At 36.1% G+C, this 25,943-nt stretch overlaps 1 protein-coding gene across 1 annotated transcript in view; it reads left to right on the top strand.

The window, feature by feature from the left end:
- Positions 1-25,943, top strand: part of LOC126298058 (voltage-dependent calcium channel type A subunit alpha-1) — an 860,595-nt gene that overhangs the window by 425,507 nt on the left and 409,145 nt on the right. The window lies entirely within an intron of this gene.

Below are 25,943 nucleotides of genomic sequence, written 5' to 3'. Positions count from 1 at the left end.
CACACAATGATTTTCAGGATCTTGTGCAGTACTCTGATACTAAACTCAATATCAAAATCATGATAAATAATTGGTTTATAGCACAGCCTCACAAACATGTATAGAATTTATTTAATGAAACAAGTATCTTCTCCCACATATCAGCTCATTGGGATTCTCCTATGAAGGAAGCTGTTGTGATGATCATATTGTGCAACAACTGTAACCATGGCAGTGACTACATCCTTCTTGGTGCATGGATGTGGGTGCCTGATGATGAGAAGCTACACAGGAATACGCTGAATTTCTTACTATCCTATGATATTAATAGTAATATTAGCTTTCCCTCATTGAAAAACATAAACCCAGTGGGCCCATAATTACTGACCAATTGCTGTGTCGTCCTCTGCCAATGGCATCACTGGATGTGGTACAGAAGTGCACGGGGTCAGCACACGGTTCTCCAGGCCGTTGTCAGTTTTCATGATCTGGAGACAATACTACCCATTCAAGTAGCTCCTCAGTTGTCATCACAAGACTGAGTGCACCCTCTTTCAGTCTTATCACCAAGAAAAAATCCCTGGGAGTACTGGGAATCGGCTCAGGTCCTATGCACTGCAGTCAGCCATGCTGACCACTTGGCAGTGGAGGTGGACATTCTCTCATTGTAGACATTGGTAAGGCCGCTGGTAACATTTGTAAATTTATTGATGCTTAATGTTATCTCAAGGTGATAATTTGTCCAACTGCTCCATATAAAATACCATGTCATCAGTTATGACAGTTAAAATAAAGATTCATGTGTGCAATGCTGCATAGTATGAGAAGTCATTTCAGATTGCACAATGCCAACAACAAATATTAGAACCAGTGTCACACTCATTGTCTGAGATAGGACCATCAAGAACTATTTGCTGGAAGCTGGTCCCTGAACAAAAGTGTTTCCCACCAGGTCTTCTCTTACTCCTCATCACATGGCTGCAATCCACCAGTATTGTAGTGAAAGATATAACTGCTGAGATGGCTGGAGCACTTTGTGCTTCATCATCAGTAGTTGATGTAACCATAGAAGCAGCCAGGCATCAATAACTATCAGCATGCATAACACATTGGGGTACATGACCTTGGGCATCATAGGAACCATAGCCTCAGGATTTCAGAAAACTTCATTTCTTGATTTCCTGACTAAAGAGCATGCTCTGTTACAGCTGAATTTTCTACTCTACACAGTTGGCAATGACTTTTGTGTTCCTTCAGATGTGCATTTACATTTCTCATTGTATTTCCAGTGTAGACCTTACCACATGTACATGGAATGTGGTCTACCTCACATGCTGACAGAAGGGTGTTTATCTTTTCAGATCTGAGGGATTGATATATTTCCTTTGTTGGTTTGTTCATCTTTCATAACTGTGCTGTAGGTGGGATGTTAAACTATAATCTTCCTTCTTTCCTTTGTTGGTCTAAATAACTGTCTGATTTTCCATTTTTATGTCCTCTCCATATGTGCTCTCAAGTGGGGTCTGATGTTATGTTTGCCTAAAATCTTCATGATCATATGAGTTAATTTTTTAACATAATTTAGAGAAACTGTGTTTTTCTATCATGTGTTTTATCTTTACCCTTTGTCCTAGTTTTATATGGTATTAGAACTCTATTTACTTATTTTCCTGAATAGCCATTTTTCTTGGAAACCTTCTTCGTATGTTAGAATTCATCATGCATTTGTTCTGATGTGCAAATTCTTTTGGCTTCCTTGACAAGACTGTTGATAATATTCATCTTTTATTGTGGATGATGATTGGAGTTATTAAAATGTCTGTCAGTATGCATTACTTCCTGAAAAACTATATGTTCTAACCTTCCATTGATTTGCCTCATGACCAAAATATCCAAGAAGGATATTCAGTTGTCATTTTCCATTTCCATTCCACAATGGATTTTTGGATTTATGTATCAAAAGAAATCTACAAAACGTTTTTTAACATATGAACAAATCACACATGTAGCATGCACCAATAAAAATAAACTATTTCAGAACCCTGTCGGTTACCCATTGTGACACCATCAATAAGTATGATATATATAAGACAGGCTGTTGAGGAAAATGTCTGTTCAGGAAATGAAGTAAAGAGAATCATATAACCAAATGACAGTAGATCAAAGAACAAGGATAAGACACAGTGATGGGACAACACAGTTTCTCTTTCTTTTATTAAAAAATTAACTGATCTGAAAAGGAAGATTTTACAAAACCATAACCTGTGATGGATTTTGTGGGGAGGGATGAACAAAGGAACAACACATCATCTGATAAGCAGCCTCAGCAATGTTGGATGCCAGGATGATATGGAGACTGTCAAAGTGCTGGGCTTCATAATTGACAGAAAATTATCAGTGAATGAAAATAGTGTATTTTGCACTATTTTGACCACATTAATTATAACCTGTTGTTATGGGACACACTACAGGTTGCAAGGATGCATTAATGGTATAAATGTAGAATCTGTCAGGATCATCACATCAAGCAAAACACTGGAGCATTGCAAGCCTGTAGTAACCAGGTTAAGAGTAGTTACCATGCCAAGGAGTATTCAGCCTGAGGCAAGAATTATGACACCTGAAACAAGAGAAATAAAATGGTCACTCTAGAAATGTTCAGGACACTGCCCTGAGAAATTCAGTATCTTCTGCCAGCATTATTCAGAAGGAAAATTGCACAGGACTTGAAACAGCACCCCTTATTCACTGTTGGAGGCTTTTTCAATAGTGACTCAAGTGATTGGACAAAATGATATTGTTTTTCATTTGTTTTATGTATCCTTGTTATAGACAATTTTTTATATTGTATATGAAAGATTGTTGTAAATAACTTTTCTTAATATGTAATATGTATAAATAAGTATGGCAATTTTGGTACAGTTTGTCCAATCATAACTAGTAAAAAACACAGATCTAGTAATAAAACTGTAGTAAGTGCTCTGTAGTCAGGAATTCATGAAGTGAACTTTTCCAAAATCAAAATTTTATTGAAAATGATGAATAATTATCCATGGATACCTACAGAGGCCATTAAAATATACTAACATAGGGATAGTTTTAACTGAGAAGGAGAAACCATAAAAGTTGGTGATATATGGCTCTACAGAATTAATAGATAACTTTTATCTTTGCCAAACAACAGTTCAGTAGTCAAGTTTTATCACTGACAAGGATTATCTCCATTAATCATGTGTAACCTTCTAACACACTGCTTTCTTAAACTATTTACATGTCTCTGTCTGACACCTGACCCATCAGTCAGCAAGACTGCAACCAGAAGTACCTGTGAAGATGTCCAGTGTGGTTCAGGCTAGAACATCACAAACAAAAAAGCTTCACGGACCATGACCCTTCAACCTGGAAAATTCATCAGCTGCTTACCCATTATGTTGCTATTACTATATCAATTGGTTATGCTGTTCTGCAGCACAGTGCCCAGACACATACTTCTAACACTGTCAAACATATTGATGAAAATATTTACCTACTTCCATGAGAGGTGCAGACAGAGGACTTGTGTAGATATGTAGGTAGACTGTTCAATTATCCATGCATTGTGATAATATATGAAAGAATGAGGGAAAAGCTGACATCTGACACCTGTATGGCTGTCTCAGTGTGTATTTTTGGAACTAAATTGTATCTAGAGGAGGTTTTACAAGACATTTAAATTGTTTGTACAATCCGTATAATATGGGAATAATACTAAGTTTGTGTGGGACAACTGCTTCAGGGTGTTCATTATTCATTTTCCTCTACTGTTCACTGTAGTATGTATAACACATTCTTAAAAATAGTCCTACAGAACATCTATTTGACAGACAAATCTCAGCTGCTGATGAATCTATTGACAGTAGTAGTTTAATGAAAAACATATGTGAAAATATTATTGTTAGTTTCATACAAATCTTAATAAATGTGTGATAACTAATTTGCAACTTTTGACAAATCTGATTCATTCACTTCATCATGCTTGGATGTAAATTTCTGAAAAGTTATAATAGTAACTGTTTCTTATAACTAAAAAGAACACACACACACACACACACACACACACACACACACACACACACACACACATGAAGGTCAATTCTTGTGTGTATAGTTTAATGTGCAGCACCCTGTATAACGAGTGAGGGAACTCAACGAGTCTCAGATCAAATATCTGTGCTAGATTTACAGCCACTGGTCTTCTGTGCTGGTCAATTTGAGTATAGTTTTTAAAGAATTTTCTGACTTTAAGCAAAATGTGGGCTATCCCTTCCAAGCTGTTTCTCTGTTTTAATTAAAAAATACTTGCAGTAATTTAGCTGTCTGAAATTCTCAGACTTTGGACTTGCTAGTCCTGTCAGCCAATGATGACAATCTTTCACCAGAGGTATGCAAACCAGATCATTAAAGTTCCTGAATTGTGAGCCTACTGATGCAAGTCCTAGCTATCTCTTCTACAATGGTGGCTGGTTATCATGTGCTAATGTGCTACAGCACACTGTAAATGTTGCACTAGAATTATATCATTTCTCTTTGAACACAAGTTGGAATTTCACTAATTTATGCCATTTCTCTTCGAATGCATGCTGCTATGCAAATAAAATGGACAAAAACATGTTTTGTGGCACTCTCTCCACAATAACTAGAAACCCATGTAGAGTGCTGTATTGCTGGTTAGCTGTGCTACAATCAACTCAGAGAAGGGACATAGTTGTCTGTTTGTGATTGTGGATGCTCTGTTGTGACTACATCCCCTTTGGCACTGTACGTGCTCTGTTGCTTACAGCACCATGTCAGTATTTTTCTTTGAGAGTGTGTGTAACATATTGTGTAAGTGCTGAGCATGAGAGATTCTTGAGGAACAATTGACGTAATGGCACCATGGCAGAGTGGTCATGCACAGTGATTGTAGTTCACTGGCTTGGGGTCAATTCTTGCTGCTACCATAGGTTTTTTCTAAAAAAAATTCATGGTATTAAATGATCAGTTATAAAATTTAAATATATTTAAACAGTTCCATTTATAAACATAAAATTAATATATTCAGTTTAGTTACAAGTATTGTCCTTGTTAGTCAAAATGCTATTGACTGTGGCATAAAATCAAGTATCTGAGAAAATTTAGTGTAGATGAATTGCTAAAGAGGCCATTTTTCAGCAGATCACTGAAGGGGAAAATGAGATTTAAAGAGTTAGATAGATCTACTCCAAATGTAAATCTAATAACAGTAGGGTGTGGGATGAGGCTCACGAATTTGGCTCAAACTATGTGAGAAGAAGCAGGTAGATGCCACTTTCAAGTTCTTAGAATATTTCACCTGGTGTGCCATAGTAAAAGCTAGGAAAGGGTCAAATGCTCTGTACAGACTGGTGCATAGGGTGTGAGGGATTTTCGAGCAGAAGTTTATGTATTCACTGAGTAGCACAGTGTTCAAGTGCACCAAAGGCAGTTTGTTGTCTCTGTTCTGACTCCTGTTGCTATCATAACTTTTTTCATTTTCTTTAGTTCCTCACACTGTTAAAAGATTAATTATAAAATTTAAATATGTTTAAACTAGTCAGTTTGTTTATTTGAAATTAATATATTCAGTTTACTTATGAATACTATGCTTGTAAGTCAAAAGGCTATAGCACACCACATTGTAGTGCATTGTTAAAATTTTGCACATGCTGCCACTGCTCTCCTCTCTCCTATAATTCTGTTTGTAGTTCCCACCAAAATACTAGGAGTAAAATGATGAGAATAGATGAAGTTAACACTGATTTAATGTCCACTCAATTTATTATATTTTAATCATAAGTAATATGTCCCTACATATCTGTCACTGCTTGTTCCAAGACAGCCATTTACTAAACACTGCTTGGTTTTAGTTTACCTTGCTGTTCAGCATTTTATGGTCATTCTTGAATTAAGTGCCATTTCCTGACTAATGAAGAACAAACAGTTCTGCAAATTATGGAGTTTTTCTGAGCTATTAAAAATCCTTTGCAAGTGCAATTCACTCTGCATGGCTACTCAGACTGACTCACTCTGCCATGTAAGATCTGCAGTCGCCAAAACCATCCCTGTCCATGTAATGGGACTTCCCAGTCAGTGATAATACCTCACTGGGTCAAAAATGCATAAGGGTAGATTCAAGCCATCAGGGTCAGCATTGATATCTGTACCTTTACACTCACACACAAACAGTTACACTACATATACACTAGGAAAGACTTACATCATTCACAGTCAGATGACACATGCTATTTTTCTCCATTAAGAAAATTGATGTCCACAGCAACAAGAAATGCATCCAGCCACAGAACTACAATTAAAAAAATAATTTACAAGTCAGGGATGTGTGATTGCCCATCATTAGCTGACCATACCAGCGATGAGACAAACACTGCAGGAAGTGAATAACATGAATAATGGAGCATTGCTCTCAATTAAACTCAGTAATCTGACTATATAATATCTACACATTTCCTAGTGCATTGGTGAAAGAAGGAAGTTTATGGTTTACAATCATTGATGACTTAGTTAATTGGTGGTTTTTTGATTTTATTTCAGCTTGAGATTAATCTGTTTTTCAGATGATAAATTTTTCTTTATTTTGACAATTAAAATATATATTTCCTATCATAACAAAAATAGTTGTGTAAAATTCTGATTTTTTCATAAAAATAAGTGTTTCATATAGTCAGATAATATACCAAATCTAAATCTCCAAATGATGAATGTGTTAAGTAGTAAGGAAAGTGCCTGGTAGTAATGTCCTGTGATGGAGCAGAACAATTTAGAGACCCATCACTATAATGAATTAGTTTGCCTCAAGTGTAATACCCACTTTATTCACACGATTCCAGAAAACATCCAGACTGAGTAGCCCCTCCAGAGGTTTGCTAAAAGATCAACCAGGCCATACTCAATGAGTACATAGAAGTTTGTGCATTTCTACATCTACATCTACATCTACATCCATACTCCGCAAGCCACCTGACGGTGTGTGGCGGAGGGTACCCTGAGTACCTCTGTCGGTTCTCCCTTCTATTCAAGTCTCGTATTGTACGTGGAAAGAAGGATTGTCGGTATGCTTCTGTGTGGGCTCTAATCTCTCTGATTTTATCCTCATGGTCTCTTCGCGAGATATACGTAGGAGGGAGCAATATACTGCTTGACTCTTCGGTGAAGGTATGTTCTCTAAACTTTAACAAAAGCCCGTACCGAGCTACTGAGCGTCTCTCCTGCAGAGTCTTCCACTGGAGTTTATCTATCATCTCCGTAACGCTTTCGCAATTACTAAATGATCCTGTAACGAAGCGCGCTGCTCTCCGTTGGATCTTCTCTATCTCTTCTATCAACCCTACCTGGTGCGGATCCCACACTGCTGAGCAGTATTCAAGCATTGGGCGAACAAGCGTACTGTAACCTACTTCCTTTGTAGTTTTCTCAGCTAGTACCTGTTATACGAAAAACACAGTTACAATTAAATAAGCTGAAGATAATGATTTCAGCTGAACAGTCAAAGCTAGGCAAACTTTAAATTCCTATCTATAACTGGTTACATTCAGTGCAAATTTTCTGAAATGTTTACTGGGTAGACTTTGACTATTAAATCTAATATGCTAAAAGTAATGTAATGCCATTAATTTGTTAAGGTAATAAACTGTAAAGTAGAAAAAGCATAGCAATAAGACTTTCAGCATATGGCACTGTAAAGTGCAGTGCTATTAATAATGAAATCTAAGTTTTTACTACTGTACATATAATATGAATGAACTTTATTCTAACAGGCACTGTAGATCAGTAAGTGTGACCTAAGACAGTGGGGCAAAAGGAAAACAGAAATCAAATGTTGAACTCTTTTTTTCATCAAATCGCACTTTTACAGCCAGTGCTCAATATTCCTACATCCATCATTGCTACAAAGCATAACAACCATAGCATAACACAGTAGCAGCATAGCCAGACAAAACTGCAATGATGGACACATACAAACATGTTCACTTACCAGACAAACTTCCACATGCGAGTCACTGTTTGCTTCTCATTTCAGGGCTTTAGCTCCATGATGGTGCATTTCCAACCTACAGTTTTCTAGAAAGTTTTGCTTATTTCCACATTCCCTATCCTGCTCTGCCCTGATTCTCAGGTTGTTTTCCCCATTTTTGTATTTGTCTGTGGGTCGTTTTCAGCAATATGATTATTGTGTATATTAACATCTTGTTTTCATTTGTGACTCTTCCATGCGTCCTTATATGGATGTAAATACTAGCATGCTTTATGTAAGTGGATGTTCCATCATTAAACAGGAACCTAAATTGTTAGAATGAGTTGCCTCTATAAATAATGTGTCCTAGGCACGCATTGAGCATTAAAATTCTGAATTCTGTGATGTATAGAAGGTGTCATGGCTATTGATAGTAGGACAACTAAGTAAATATGTTTCCATGTATACTACCATAGTAAGCCTCAGATTTACTGCATTAGTGCAGTTTCGAACTTCTTGTATTTTATTATGTAGCTAATGTTAATGATGAGAGATGAAAAAGGGAAATATTTGATAATTCGGTTTGGATCAGTTGCATAAAGGCTGAATTTTGGATGGACACTCTTGATTGCTTAGTCATTTTCTTCTGATTGTGCATCAGTATTCACACGTCAGATAAATATCCATTGTTTAATGTGAAATTCTACTTACAGTGAGAGACCAAGCTGTGTGACCTACCGATTTCAGTGTGCTTTGGTGTACTACTTCGTACCACTTGTGAGTAACTCTGGTGAAAGAGTTCGGGTCACTATGCATTTTAATGCAATAAAGGTCAAAGGAGATCACATTGGGTCCATTGTGGACCACATGGGAGTTTTAGAACTCTCAAAATTAAGGAAATTTTGTTTATACATATATGGCTCACAGCGTAGCACAGTGGTCAAAATAAATGTTGAATATTATTGAAACTTTAATACTGAACATTGTGATCCAGAAATACATTGTGTCAGTACATTGGTTTGTTTGTAATGTAATTCTAGTGGAAGCAGTCTATATCTCTACTGTGATGAGGCAGTATGTGCAGTCTGTGGCAGTCATGTCACATGTAAACATTGCAGTACTTGTGTTGTGTGTCATTATGAGAATTTTGTTGCTTCAGGATGGTTTGGACAATGATCATGTGTGATCAGAGGCTCTGTATAGTTACTCTAATGGTCTAATGGAGCGGAACAAATTACCTGCAACAGGATCAGTTGAGGATTGTCATACAAGTGGCTACAGAAGAAAATAAACAGGCATGCAGGACCAATATCTGCATATAATAGCAAGCAGAACCTCTCAACACAATGCTACACATCTATGGTGGCAGTTACAGACAGCCAGAAGACCTCTCAAGGCCTCTTCTCTTAATGGTATTCGGAGAGGGGCTTTTGTCATATGGGCTAAAACCACTCTTTGTGTACTAGGCACAATACTCTTTTGTGATTATGATAAGACCCTTATGATTCTCCACCCTGACAGTACGGATGTTTACCGAGTGAGGTGGCACAGTGGTTAGCAAACTGGACTCGCATTTGGGAGGACGACGGTTCAATCCCGTCTCCGGCCATCCTGATTTAGGTTTTCCGTGATTTCCCTAAATCGCTTCAGGCAAATGCCGGGATGGTTCCTTTGAAAGGGCATGGCCGATTTCCTTCCCAATCCTTCCCTAACTCGAGCTTGCACTCTGTCTCTAATGACCTCGTTGTCGACGGGACGTTAAACACTAACCACCACCACCAGTACGGATATTTGTGTGTGGAGGCAACCCTTGCAGTGTAACTTGATCATACACTGCCACCCTCATCAAGATGGTTCAGCCATGTTTTGGCGTGGAATAATGTATTGCTGCAGGACACCCTTTGTGCTAATATATGGGAGGATGACTGGTGTGAAGTGTCATGATGACATCCTTGCATGCATTGTGGCTCCATTTAGTGAACATATTGGAGCGGGATTGACACTGATGGTCAATAATGCACACCCCATAATCACAATCTTGTGAACACCTTCCAAGTGGAGCACAAAATCAGCCAGATGGAATGGCTTCCATTTTCTCAAGATCTCAGCTGCATTGAGGACACATGAGCCATGCAAAAAATGTTTGGTTTGCGCAGTCGTCCTCCCCAATCAGAGACCTTACAGGGCATCATAGAGGCTGCTGTGGAGGAATGTGATAATATCACACAGGCTTTTTTGAACAATTTTGTAAGGAGTATGGCTAACTGAATTCAGAAGTGTTTCCAATTATGAAAGGGGCAATTGGGCCATAAACAATGTATTATGCAAGATGACAGCGAGAAGAAACTTTTGTGTTTGCAGTAGATTCTTTTGTAATTCTTTTTCCCCCAAGTGAAAATGCATTAATCTTCATTTCCTTATGACTGTGCCTGACAGGGCAATATCAGAATTGTTTCCTATGTCCAGTATTCACAATAAACCATTAGGCAACATTTATTTTTACCACTGTATTTTCTGAGAAACTAAACATTTGCGATTTCAGTTGACTGCAGATATGCTGGAGGTGGAAAGCCTTTGCTAACTCAGGCAGTGACAAAAGGTATGGGGCTTGGAGGCACCTTTGTGCATGTGAGACAGGACTGTGAAAGCTGTTACAAAAGTTGTACATTTTTACTTTACATAATATGAACTTTACTGTGAAGAATGAAAAAAAGTAACCAACTCATGTGACTCTGAAAACTAGTGATACGTTTTTGATTGTTGGTGCAGACAGTATAGTTTTTTCTCAGGAAAGATATCATCGTTACATTGGGGATGACAAGATAAAAATAATCCAGGGGTATTTTGCAGTTATTGTTGGAATATCCTTCTCTCTCTTTTTCAAAGATTCATTTATTTGCTTCCAGTCATGGTAACCCTCCACACTGCATCACATGACTGTATGATATTCATTGTAGGCACTGTAAAAGCAGTGAAATTCTCAGCACGTAGCATCTCGGATGAAAATCATTTTCCTGCATGCATACATTTACCACTGAATATGTTTAGGGAAGCTAACTTGTTTACATTTATGACACACTGTACCTTGCATGCTACAATTGTGATGTGTTCTTATCCAGGCACTTGACTTGGGTGTGGCAATTTTTCCTGAACTTAGGTACTCCCATGCCTGAGGTCTGACTTATATTTAAGACGGATTATTCCATATATTGGATAGCTATGATTTGGCCATGATCATGTGAGCTGTTATCACACTGCTTACTTGACTGTTGTGCTGGTGAGACTTCAGTCACATGACATGCCCAACTATTCCATCTGGAATTAAGACTGTATTGTTGACTCTCAAACAAGTGAGCTTAATGCTGTAACAATCTATATCCAAGAAATATGTTGTCATAAATTTAGATCAATTTTGCTTCCAACCATATACCAGGTATAAAATATATGCATGCAGGAAAATAGCTTTCATCCATTGCAGCTGAAACAGATGATTTTTCTGTTTTTGCTGCTCTTACGATAAATATTACATAATGCACCACCGGAGCTTATCTTGACAGTAAGAGAACAAATGACTCTGTTATAAACAGAAATATAGAACAAAACTACAACCATAGAGAGGATCAAAACTTCATCATAATAGTTTGTAGTCACATATGTTGATTACTTTCTTTGCTTCATTACAGTAAAGTTTATTGTATCTAAAATATCGGAATATACATTTTGTAACAGCTTCCATTATTTTTCCAAAGAGTAAGAAAATACTGTAATGAGGATGTGATTGACCTTGATCTGAATTAAGGTCTCACACTGCTTGAGTATAACCTCAGTTACAAGTCTACAGTCATTTGAAATCACAAATTCTTCAATTTCTCAGGAGCATTCTTATGATTTCACACAGTCTGTGTTGAATCCTGTGCTGTGTCCTTTGGCCTTGATTTTTTCTTTTTTCAAAAACAGAAGCTAGGTAGGTGTTTCTAATTTAGTTGAAGAAGATCATCAAAACCTAAATTTTTTGACAGGAGGTACTCACTGGTGGGGACACTCCATCTTCAATGTTGTGCAGACTTTGAGCATTTCACACTATATGAGGGTGTAAATTCAGAAAAAAACAGCCACCACCAGAGTTGTTTGCTGTGGACAACAATATGTCAGTGACAGGGGTTTCCAATAACTATTGGATTGTAATAGCAGATACTTGTACCAAATTGTAGCTAATCACTTGTCCATTCAGTGCTGGACAAGAGAACTGGTGAGCAGCCAAACCACCCAGAACCACCTCTTCAGTATGTGGTAAAGAAGATAATGCCTCAAATGCATACCTCTGATCAGTGCATGCAGGTGCTGACAGTAGTCCCCTGTGGGTTGTGTTTATTTTTTATGAATTGGAGCCTGTAATATGGCTGCCTTTCTCCCTCACTAGTGAATAGTACAAGAACATAATGTCCAATCATATGCATTTATTTGTTTGCCTTCAGTGCCCCACAGATTATCTGTATCTTCAGTAAGACAGTATACCAACCTGTCTTGGAAGTTATCTCAGAATGAATTGAAAAACACTCCATGTGTGATCCTCAAGGTCACTTTTCTTCATTTCTATTGAGCTCATTGGGAGTACAATCAAGTTAGTTGTGCTTGCCACTGACCCAGATCCTTCTGATCTCTGTGAGTTGTTGGTGAAATCTGTACATTCGGTATCTTAATGAAGTCTATGCCAGAATGTGTCATTACCATCATCAGGTCAAAAATGGGTGCTAATCACTGCTGATGATCATTGCTGATGATCATATATGGAGCATGAATAAGGATAATGACAGAACTGTGATGCAGAGGTTATGTAACAAGGAAATCATATTACTCATCTGTACCACAAAGTAGTTTTATGGTTTGTTAATATGGAAAAGATTGCAGCATATGTGCTTCCCTCTGTAACTGTGTCACATCCTGAAACTTCAAGTTTGTGTTTTTCTATAGAGTGCTGTGCATTATTGTTGTATCTCCTCAATGGTAGCAGTAGACATTTTGGTAGCTGCATCGGATTGTATTTCTATTTCTATCTGGGACTGAGAAACAACCTTCTGTTAAGTGACATGAGATCACTGTGTATGTGTATTTGAATCTTTTAGCCTGATTGTCATATCAGTATCTCCATCAGGTTACCTTCCATTCAGAGGCCCTTGCATGCATCGAACGTTATTTTGATTTGTAAATAATAGATTTCAGCTATCAGTCGTCCTTTGGAATTTTGATTGGCAGATCGAGATTTCAGCTGGAATCTAGCCATTCTCAATGCACTACCCTTTTTTTGGTCAATGCATGTAATGCCTGTTGGTCTGGCTTTGTACACAGTTCATTGAATAGTACTCAGTGAATTGTGTACAAAGCCAGACCAACAGGCATTACATGCATTGATCAAAAAAAGTATAGTGCTTTGAGAATGGCTAGTTTCTAGCTGAAATCTAGATCTGCCAATAAAAATTCCAAAGGACGACTGATAGCTGAAATCTATTATTTATAAATATCAGTATCTGCTTGGTTAGGCAAATTGTCAGTTTTGCTCACAAAACCATATCAGTAATATTTTTTACTAGAAATTGCAATTATGGAGTTTGTTTTTAAAGGTAGATTACAGAAAATATCTGACAATGTTGACTGGAATACAATCTTAAAAGCTTTAAAGTTATCAGGAATAAAATACAAGGTTCCACAGCTTGTACAAAACCCATACCATACTTTTAAGTGTCAAAGGACATGAAATTGTTGCCATTTTTTCTCAAATGCTAATCCAAATTAAGAGAATTGAGTTTATCTCTCTCTCTCTCTCTGTCTGTCTGTCTTTATGTATGTATGTATGTATGTATGTATGTATTTTGGTGTGTATCTCCAGAATCAAAAACTTCATTTCTTCATTGAGCATTATTTGCACATTCATATCCAAGCAGATGTATTAAATCTGAGACAACATCAAATTCATCTTCACAAATATTCTGATTGTTTTTCATACCATAAATACATTTCTTGTAAGCTATGTAGAAATTATCCCCACATTTAGTGAAGCATAGTACGTAATTTACCAGCTATGTGGCAATTTCTGTATGACAGTTTCATCCTGGCAGTGAAGTTTCATGCACAATTCTTGAATAATTGTGGTCTTCCAACCTTATTGTAGTCCATATTTGGATTCCAACAGATTTCAGTTGTTCAAAAGTTAGGGTGCCATGGAAGAAATGCAAATCCACACTGAGAATGCAGTTAAAGATATTAAAATGAAGATAATGGTGATTATTATGAAGAGTTATTATCTGTATCACATTCAAAAGGAAAAGAGATGGAAGGTTTAAGTATGGGGGATGTTCAATGCTGTGAAGTGAGAATGCACAAGGTGTTTTCTTTGCACCAAGTGGCTAGGTAGTTTCCAGAGGACAGTAAATCGATCTCTGTGTTTGGCCTAGAGCACAATATTCACATGTTTATAGAGGTATTATATGTAATTTTGTTTTGTTCTTCTTCTGAGAACTGGAAAATGTATGGCTGATTTTTTAAATCATATGCAGTTTACTGGTGAAAAACTGAAATCCTGTTAACTGCCTTTTGTCTCATTTTCAAATGTCTTGTTAACTTCAGTTAATTTCTGTACAAGGTTTTTAGTAAGTCAATGGTTAAACATAGTCATATTATAAAACATTTGTGTTCATGTGTCTTTAAGATGCAGTAGGTATCATAACTTGAATTTGTGTGTAGATTATCATCCTGCCCTTTTTGGAACAAATGTACTATCAGCAGGTGCATATGATGGGTTTTGCTTAATGTTGCCTGTTGCATCAATAAAAGCTAATGTGTATGTAACCACGTTGTTTATTAGGCTTCTCACAATAGTCCAAGAAAAATCTCTCTTTCCATCTCTGTCAGTGTTCATGAAATGAATATATGTAGAGGACTGGCAGAGTTATAATTCCATGATACTTGAACAAAGAGCTGTGCAAATTTCACAGAGCAACACTGAAACTCATTCTGAACATGCTTTCCTGGAGCAGATAAGCACATAAGTGCTCAAAACCACAATACCATTATAGATACCGCAACTAAAGTAAGCAAGCTAAATATTATTTTGTGTTAAAAGTGTCATAAATGTATGGATAATTTTAATAGTGAAGAAAGCAACATTTATTTTCTGCACTTGTTCCTGAATATTATACTTACAAGAAACTCAACAGTATTATGAAAAGGATATGTTGATACTCATTGCAAAGATGACATAGTGAGTTGCTGACAGGCACAACAAAACAACTGTTAGACATTGAGCTTTTGGGCAAAGCCTTCTTCAGAAAAGAAAACACAGACACATTCACACAGCAGCTAGAGATAGCAGTCATGTTTGCATGATGTGGGTGCCTGCTTATGTGAATATATATGTGTGTGTGTGTTTTTTTCTTTTTCTGAAGAAGGCTTTGGCTGAAAGCTAAATGTGTAACAGTCTATTCATTTGGGTGAGTAGCAATCTGTCCCTTTCATAATGTTGTTAATATTTCAATCTGGACTTTCCATCATTTGATACACACAAGAAAAGTTTCCATTTCTGAGAAATTAAAATATTCCATTTCAGTGATCATTTTATCAGTCCATTACAATACAGTTTTGTTTTAACTAGAGTTTTTTGTCAATGGAAATATGTTCTTTATGATCCATAAACATGTCACCCACTAATGTAAGCCTACTTGAGATGACATTTGGAAGAAATGACAACCCACTCCCCCCTTCTCTCTTTCATCTGTAACGAATTCATCATACAGAAATCATATAGGGTAAATGTGTCTATTGGAAATTTTTCCCCTATGTTAATGTTTCTCTGAGATACATATCATTTCAGTCTCAAAGTATGTTATCAGTGCATCTACTTTGCTTCTAACTCACCTCATATTTTCATGAAATGTGGCTCACTAATCCTTCTGACCTGCATTTCTCATTTACAGGATTAATTTATGTCATTAATGGGCAATCTGGCATGAGTCAATGCAGGCCAATCCATCATACTATCATTTATACACATAACCAATCAGCTCATCTGAGTCTTTTTCATGTATATGCCATCTGTCACACTACAAATTCCTTCATTTAGCACAACTAAAATGTTTACCTTGTTACCAATTACCAATGCCCTATAAAGTCTCACGTAAGCTCAACTTACAGCGCTGTCAGGATGTAGTCCTTTATGACTGTTCTTAGATCATCCGACTGTTGTTACCTGAATCTCTTTAGTACAGGATTTGCACAATGCTCTTTCATCTTCTGTTGCCTCAGTGAACTTTGTTTCTACAAATGCTGAAGGCTCCTTTCCAATATTGTCTAGTTAAACAAGTGGTTAAAATTTAAACTAAAACAATCATAGCAGCCTGTCAGCCATCTGTCAGTTCTCACACTTCCACTCTCTCCCATTGTAGTCTTTTTACTTCCTGTCTAGCTTTCTTTAACTCTGGCTCAGATTCTTCTGTCATGTATCACATTGCTTGTGCTACATATCCTGCAGCTGTAGGAAAGTGCCACACTGGATTCTTTCCTAGCCTCCTTACTATGCTCTCTATAGTGATATCACTTAGTGCAAACAGCACATTGTACCCTGCTTCTCAAAAGCAATGACCATGTTAAAATTACAGCAACCACAAAGGGTAGCTATTGGTTGCACAACAGGCAATGCTTTAGTGGCAACATGCATATTTGGATTACAACAGAGAGGACAGGCATATTCCAGTGTGGACACATGTGTTGGCATTGCAGCTCCTGACAGAGGTTGCTGGATTGACTGATGGGAGTGCACATCATGACTGACAGTCTTTGTGTGTGTGTAGGCGCCAATGCTCTTGGTTCATAGTTCAACAGGTTGCATAGCTGTTTCTCCCACTACTGATAAGTAACTTTTCGCTAATTGTCATAGAATTTGGTACATTTATGTCTGCATGTTTTCTTCTTTGACTGGCTCACATAGGAGGCTTCAGTCACTGTTCAGCAGTGTGTTCACCACACCTGAAGATCTCAGTTAATTGCACAGATGAAATATTGTGGAAAATTTCACACCACCACCTGATGTCTTGCTCAATAACCATTTCTGCAACTAGTCCATCAGGAAAGTCTTAAGCAAAATAGCAACAAATATCTCCTCACGGCAGTACTACTTGCAGATGTCCAGTTATCTGCAAATGCTAATATTTACCACATTTAACAACCAATATAAGTAGCAAAGTTATCTTTATACATTCTTCATAACACCTTCATATGTTCACTTTATTTTTGTTTTTTGTTTTTCTGCTGTTCATATACTTATTTATGTTTTTGAACTTATTTTTGATTTGATCTCTGTATTTTTTATATCTTTAGTTTCTTGCAGATTTTTATCAGTTACATCCAGGTATTTTTCTATTGCAAGAGGCAGGTGTAATTGCTTTTTAATTTTTCAAAATATTTTATCTTTTTCCTTGTGAGGCTGCTGGGACTAATACTGAGACATTCCAGTACTGTTTAATGTTTTCCCTGTAATATCACCTGTACTTTTTCCATGTATTTTTATACTTATGTGTTGTTCCATAATTTATTATTATTGTCTAATTTCTTCCTCATAATCTTCTTTTCTTTCTTCCTGATTTATTTATTTCCTAACATAGATTCCTGGAGTTGAAGTATTACTTCTGATGTATGCATGCAATCTTCATGAATTTCTGTCTTTAAATATTGATTTTCTTTTCTTTTGAAGAGTGAGACTTTTGGTTGCATACACTTTTTGTTAAGCAGAATGTCAACTCTTATTTTTGCAGGTGTCTGTTTGATAAGGTAAGGAAGTGTGGAGATGAAGGAAGGGGAAAGGGGCAGAGGGGGGGAGGGGGGAATTGTAGAGGGGGACAAGTCTTGACTACAGTAAATGGTACAAATGGATGTAGGCATTTCAGTAGTTTTGCATAGATGAAGGGATCCGTACAAGATTGACTAGCATGGACAGCTGCATCAAATCAGTATTGGAACTGAAGACCATAACAATACATCCATACTCTGTCTGCTATGTCTTCTTTTCACCTACAGTGAACCAAGTGATTTCTATTAAATATTAAAAATTTGCCTTTTTTCTGACATTTCTTTGCAGTGAACTTAATTCTGGTAATCAGCTCTTATTTTTATCATTTTTCTTCTTCTTTTTTGAAAGTTTTATTGTAGTACTGCTTCTTCTGCTGTCTTAATTCAGTATTTCATTATGTTTTGTTTTCTTTTTTTCAATCTTTGCACTTCCTGCCAGAGCTGCTATTACTTTGTAAGATGCTCAAGATGTGGCAGCAACTATTGTAATTCATGGCTTGAACACAGGTGCTCAGGAGCAAAGAAATTTCTTCATACTCTTAGAAGAATGGAAACTGGCAAAGTGTGATAATGAATGAAATTTGATGAAACTGCATGCATGAGAAGTACATATGTAATAAATACATTATTCCATTATTATAATAATTTGATCTTTGAATTTTCTTGGTCTTTTGTTTAGAAACATCATCATTTCAGTCAATGGTCACACAACTGATTTGTTGAACATGTGCCTAGAAGCAAAACTTGTGTCTGCTATAATCATATTTAATTTATGAAGACAGCTATGTGTCTAGAATGAAAAAAAAAAATTATTTGCAACTGTAACTTCAGAATACAAAACTGTGTGCAACATGTATATTATAGAAGTAGCAGCTGTTTATACAGATTCTTTGCATTTTGTCTCATAAGCCACGATTGCCTTCATAAAATACTTGTACCTCTTGTTGTAATGAATTAACAAAATGCCATTGAAATTATTTGGAACGATACAGCAGCACTTCCCTGACACTACTAAGCCTACCCTGCTAAAATATCTTTCACTTACAGTGCTGCTGGTGGGAATACATGGGACTTTCTTTTCCCAGTTTGGAGAGTTTTGGGAAGGCTCAGGCATTGGCCTTCCAGCAAGACAAAATGTTCTTGAAGTTATTACCTGGGACATCCATTTTCAAATACCTCTCAGGTTCATCTTTACACCTAAAAGTTGATGAATACAAACTCCAGAACTTCTTTGCAGGAGAGGGGATGGGAAGTTCCTTCTTTTCTTACAAAACTATGCTCTCTAACTTATGATGAATAGTTTGATTTATATTTTCTTTCTTTTCTCACTCAGATTAAAAGTTGCCTGAAACAGTGATGAATAATTGTAGCCATATAATCAAAATCCTGTAGCTTGTTAGCACTTTTTCTTTTAGGAAGGCTTCTGCATGTCCTTTCAGCAAACTAAATACAGCGCTGACATCTTCACTTCATCATAAATCTAGTAGATTAAAAGTCCATGGCTCTACAAAAGGCTGGGTTGGTGTAATTTCACCCACCAGGCTATTTGTAGTTTCTGTACTAGATTGCAGGAATTTAGTCATGCCATCCATTACAACAGTCTGATAGAAAGACATCATTTCCTGCTTGTTTTTCTCCAACAGCAAATTCTTAAAATTGTTTCTTTGCAAATAGAATTAGCTTACCATCATGTAGATACTTTCTCATCTGGTTTCATCATCTTGATGTAACATTATTTTTTCACCTTGCCACCAAACCACAGTGTTTCTTTTATCCTACAGTTCTGTGCAATGTCGGGATGGATTTATAAATCTTAGACAATTCTTCACAAAGTAATTTTTCATATAAAATGTGCCTTAAAGCTGTGTTTCTGTAATGCACTACACATTACAAATGTCACTTTGCTTAGATCCAGAGGACATAAGTCTGTCTCAAATATATTTTTGTATAACTCTGGAAGAATATTTTCACTTGTTTTTGTAATTTTTGAAAACTCTGTTGTGAGGAACACATTGTTTCTTTGTTATCACATGGTCCTGGAATCTACTGTAATACTGGATGTAACATTAAGATAAAGTATTTTGCTATGATTCTGAGTTCAAATACTGGTTATCACACTGCACTAGTTCTGGTCAATGGTTTCCTTCACTGTAGGCAAGACTTTGCTTCTCACTTCATGGGGTATACATTGTATATATCAAGAAACAGTTATTGGAAAGGATAAAATCTCTTGAGCATCAACTGTGCCTCACTTGACACCAATACTAATTATTTCTTGTGAAAGACAAATAACAAACATTTCTACACTGCCAATATTGGTGTAGGATAGATCCATTGCACACATTAGCTCTCACTTTTCTTGATTGTCTCTTTATTGTCCTTCAGAACATTTGTGGATGTCAAATGAATGATATTTTTGCACTTATTTTTTATCGCATTTCTAGTGCTTCCATTGTATACATGTAACATTACTCCAGTGTCTTTTCAGTGAGCATGATCCACAGGACCACAAGCAACCATATCTGCCATTATCTGGAGTTAAAAATAGCAATAATTAACTGTTGTTGTGCCAAATACAACTCCTAGTTTTTTCTCTTACCTCTTTAAAATAATGAAGTATTTTTTTTGAAATTGTAGGACAAGAAAAAAGCAAAGCAGAAAAGTATTATGATAATTAGATCCACAATGATCCCAAGTTGAAACTTAGTTGACAGTTTCTTCACAAAAAAATGAATATTATTCGTATTTTTTGATTAAACCCAATGAACACTTGTTCTAATTCCATTCTTGAAACTCATTTTCCTTAAGTGAGTTGTGTGTGTGTGTGTGTGTGTGTGTGTGTGTGTGTGTGTGTGTGTGTGTGTGTGTGTGTGTGTGTGTGTGTACACCATGCACAATTAAAAATATGTGAAGATATACCATACCCTAGCACAGCTGCTACCACAGTCTGAAATGGGTCACCTGAAACCTAAATTAACTTCACTCTGTTTAAATAATTTCACTTAATTTCAATCATTCATGAAAAGAGCAGACATGAATATTAATAAGACAAAATATTGGTTTATAATTTTATGATATACTCCAGAAAGAAATATTATTAATCATAACTACTGTCAAAATCAGCATTCTCTAATTATTTCTCTTCACATTACTTTTTCTTCTAATTCTACATCTGTTACATATGTTCCACTGGAAACTAAGAGAAGCAAAAAAGCTATTGAAATGAAGGAAACTTTTGCCATTGGTATAAATAAATAAGGTCTTCTTCAGGTGCCATTTCTGCTTCCCTTTTCCTTCTTAATATTATTAAAACCTATTTTTCTTCTTTCACATGCTTTTCACTTACCACTGATTGCTTATATTGATGCCACAGTTTCTTGTGGCATCTCATTGTAAAATCATCTACTTGTCAGAAAATTTTACCCATTTCTTTATTATTGTACTTCCTGAAATATTAAGTCCCAGTGGAATTACAGAGACTGCTAATAGCACTTGTGACACAGCAAAGCTACAGGGTTTAGACAAAAATATGGGAACACTATGAGAAATGCATGCTTGAACTTAAATACAGATACTAGCCAAGCCTGTATGTTGCCACAAATGGCACCTGTGCAGTGATCTCAACATCTTGTAAGTGTCAGTCATGGTCAGAACAATGTTCTGTGTAGTTGTGAATGCATCATGTCAGAGCTAAGTTAATTCAAATGTGGGTGAATTGTTGGTGTTCGTATGGGGGGGTGCTTCCATAACCAAGGGAGTCAATTGTGTTAAGTGTTTCAGGAGACACTGTATCAAAAGTTTATAGTGCACACAGGAAAAGCAGGAAAACGTCATCCACAAAGTCACTGTGGATTAAAGTGTCTGTTGAGTGATCATGAAGGATTGTGGCAAAAAATAAGAGGATGACAGCTGTAAAAGTCACTATACAACTCAATGTCACACTCACAAATCCTGTGAGCATCAAAACAACATGAAGAACTCCATAAGCAGGGAATTGCAGAGTGAGCTGTAATTCCAAAACCACTTATCACTGATGCAAATTTCATCTGTGATGCAAATTTGGTGCTGAAGCCATAAAACTGGTACTTTGTAGCAATTGAAAAAAGTAATTTGGTCAGATGAGCCTAGTTTCACATTGTTTCCAGCTTTTGGCCAAGTTTAAATCTGAAGAGGGGGATATGGCTGGACTTCAGTGGTGATTTGGGCAGCCTTACTGTGGTATTCCATGGGTCACAGGGTTATTTTGCAAGACTGTAGTAGAACCAAGGATTATGTGAAAATTTTGGCTGATCAGGTCCCTCCGATGGCACAATGTTTGTTATCGAGTGGTGATGCTGTCTTCCGAGATGATAGGGCTGGTATTCACACAGTTCGCATCATTCAGGACTGTCCGTGAGGATGAATTATCACACCTCCCCTGGCCTCCACAGTCACCAGATCTCAATATTACTTCGCCGTTGTGGCCTACTTTAGAGAGCAGTGTGAATGATGACTTTCCACCTCCATCACTGTTACCTGCACTTGCCACTGTTTTTTCTGGAATAATGGTGTAAGATTCCCTGAAAACCATAGAGGCCCTGTATTTATTTACCTCATGATGACTGGAAGCTGTTTTGAATGACAACAGTTTTCCGGATCATATTAGGTGTGGTATGTGTTGTGTTTTTGGTATTTCCATATTTTTGTCTACCCCCTCAATTTGCTTCAATGATTTTGTAGTTCAAACATTTTCCAATTACATTTTTTCCATATTCTGAGATTTGGCAGTTATAAATTGCCTATCCAAATTAAAAATTTCCATTTCCTTGTAATACTGCGTTGCTTGTTGTTAAATTCATTTTTTTTTCTTCCAACACTGTGTCCCTTTTTGACAAAGTAATTCTAATTTTCTTGTGCTGTTTTCAGCAATAACTTTTTGTTTTTTTACATAACTTTACTATAATGAAATCCCCTAGTCATATACACACAGTGTTCTGATTTCGTATTGATACTTTAACATAGATTACAGAAATACAGCATTACAACATTACAACTAGTTTATTTTGTTTTACAATAAATTATCTGTACCATACCAAACAGTATTTCCAGACATATAATCATGTAATAGTAATAATCATAATTTGAGTCTGTGGCTTAACATTCTTCAACAATATCATTTCTCTCTCTAATGTGAAACTCTCTCTTTCATTCTATAATATGTTGAGACATACAACTGTGAAACTAATATTACCACAGTGCTGAAATTAATGTTGGATATGGTTTCATATTCCATTAGATATTTAGACAAACATTCTGATGTATTACATCCAAGGAGAGAAATGAACTAATTTGTTCCATACTAGATCAAAATGGGACTCTGATACTGATAAGGGAATGTCTTGAAACATTGGTTCACAGCCAAGTTTTTTAACCACTCTGCCTTACAGTTGTGTCCACACTTCTCAGGAAGTTATCTAACCAATCTTAATACTGAAAGATTTGGATGGATGGCTCATACAGCTGTTTTCACAGACGTTTACAAGTACGCTACAGAAAAGTAATGACCACAGTCGTAGTTTCAAATTCTGACATCTCTGTAGATTGTCTGTATACAGTCAGCTTATAAAAGAAAGGAGTAATATTAGTAATTCATGATGTCATTAGAGTTGGATCAGCAAACAAATATCATACTGATTTTGAGAAGAAATCGCTGTACTTACTATAATGTAGTTCCTGTGTATTATGTATTTCATAATGTTCCCAAATACAGCTGTTTATCAAGCTTCATGCCAGTACTATTGTAAGATCTAAATTTCAAAATGAATGTATGAAGAGCATGTCATTTAGGGCATAAGATTTCATGCAACAGAAGATTTTTCAGAGTACAGTGACAGAATTGAAAATGAGTTCTGCTGTGGAAGACTTTGCATTTTCATAATGGATGAAACTTTGATTACAGTGAAAGATCACATGAGGTAAGATCATTAATTGTCAAATTGTCAATGTGAATCATAAAATTAAAAAGCTGAAATGGAAGCTTTGAACTGCACATAAAATTTTGCTTAGAAATTGAGCTTGGGGAAAATATGTAAGTGGGTGGTGCCCAGCATAGGGTGGAAGAAATGTATGTTAGTTCTTTGAAAGTAATCAGAGGTGACTGCTATTCCCTTTGGGATGCCAAAACTAGTAACAGATGATTGATTATTCTGGGAGTGAATATGGAACCTAGCAGAATTAAACATATGCTCAGTTGTAACTATTCACAACACATTAATACTACAAGAACACATTATTAATCAGCATAAAATACACATAAAGCTACTTATTTGTGGGCAGTATTTCCTCATCTGCCTCTGTCTAAAGGTTTGAATTTATGTTATCTTTCCTTTCTGCACACTGACACATCACTTCAAAGTCTGGTTTCAGCTTAATGGACAACACTGGGGAAGCCATATGGATCCTCTCAAAGTAATATCATTTTAATTTTTCGCAGGACTCAAGAAATTTGAGTGATATTCCCAGTAATTTGACACCTCATGAGCACACTGTGTTGTAAAATAACATTCACAAATAATGTGCTGAAGAACTTACTTTTATATTTAAAAAAAAATAGTTTCATAATTTTTCTGTCCTTCCTGTATGTCTCCCAGTGTTATATGCAAAAATTGTCTCGTAGGAGGACATGTTAATCAGTATGAAATAACAAATAAAATTTTATCTGTACTACAGCTGGCAGTTTGTCTGAAGGAAAAACTGAAATGCTGTAAATGAATACCTAAAAAAAGTCCATTTTAAATTAGGTTAGTTGTGCTAGGAACATTGTGAAGGCAGTTCCAATTCTTTGCTTTCAGTGATGATGGTTTTATCTTCTGTTATGAACAGAGTAAGAAAGTAACAGTATATCAGAATTAGATACTGGTTCATTTAATGTACTGATTTCTTTGCTTTGCTTGTGTTTCCGTTTGTGTGTTTTATATAGCTTATTTCCATCAGCATTCCCTGTACTAAACAAAGGAAACTGACTCATTCTTTATGTTTGTTGCCAGTTTTATGTGTCTTTAATTTTGGCCTCAGATACCAGAGACTGAAGAAGTTTAATGGTTAGAGCACTGAAATCATAGCAAAAGTGTCGTTTATATTTCCATCTTAAAATCCTAATTTATGTTTTTCATTATTTCACATAATCACTTCAGGAAAATACCAAAATAGAACAAGGCTACAGTTTATTTCAACTCTATCCTTATAAAACTGGACTGATACCCCATTTTATTTTTGAATATCAGTGGAACACAAGTACAGTATTTGTGGTTAAGAATAAAAGTCACAAGCCTCTGCATCCTGTAAAGCATATAATTCTTTTATATACAACTGTGCTTATTGATATCTTCAAAGTAAACATGTCATAATTCCTTTCACTGCTCCCACCAAAGTATACAAAATATTGACAGAACATAAAGTTACTGATTAGTCTGACATTTTACTTCATTTACTGGAATATAATATTTTTCTTTAGACTGCATCTTATACTTTCCATTTATGAAGACTGTGAGAGCCTCATCAAATATTGATCTTTGTAAAAAAATTCTGTTGTTCATTACTTATAAAGTCAATACCTGTCTCATTGAATAGCTCATTACACTTTTTAATTATCATTGGACAATGATAGTTCATAGGAATATATAAATGTACTGTACTTATAATTAAGTGTAACACTTTCTACATTTTGTCAAAGAGTTAACTGCTAACACAAAAGTCCTACAGGTAGCATACTGTTAATGAAATTTTTCACTATTTGCTGTATATAATCCAGTAAACAACTCACAGAGTTCATTCTTGCCATTTACAAATACAAGGGTGCGTGAATTCATCTGATATTCAAGATTTATTATTGTACGAATTGCCCTGCTACCAGAAAACATCTGGGAATTTATGAGTGTTAAAAAGCACAGTGTGCTTTTTTTTACCATTTTCAGTGCTACAAAACAAGTTAATGTTTACCTCATCATTTAGATTCTGGTGTAGATATGTAAATTGATTAGAATATACTCATACATTTTGTATAGCAAATATGGATACTTTATCACATATACCAGCTTTCATCTTGTTTGTGCATGTGTTCCTTTCCCAAACCAATCTGCATATG

The sequence above is a fragment of the Schistocerca gregaria genome, chromosome X, assembly GCF_023897955.1.
Source record: "Schistocerca gregaria isolate iqSchGreg1 chromosome X, iqSchGreg1.2, whole genome shotgun sequence".
Lineage (NCBI taxonomy): Eukaryota > Metazoa > Arthropoda > Insecta > Orthoptera > Acrididae > Schistocerca > Schistocerca gregaria.
This window is presented reverse-complemented; position numbering and strand designations above follow the sequence as displayed.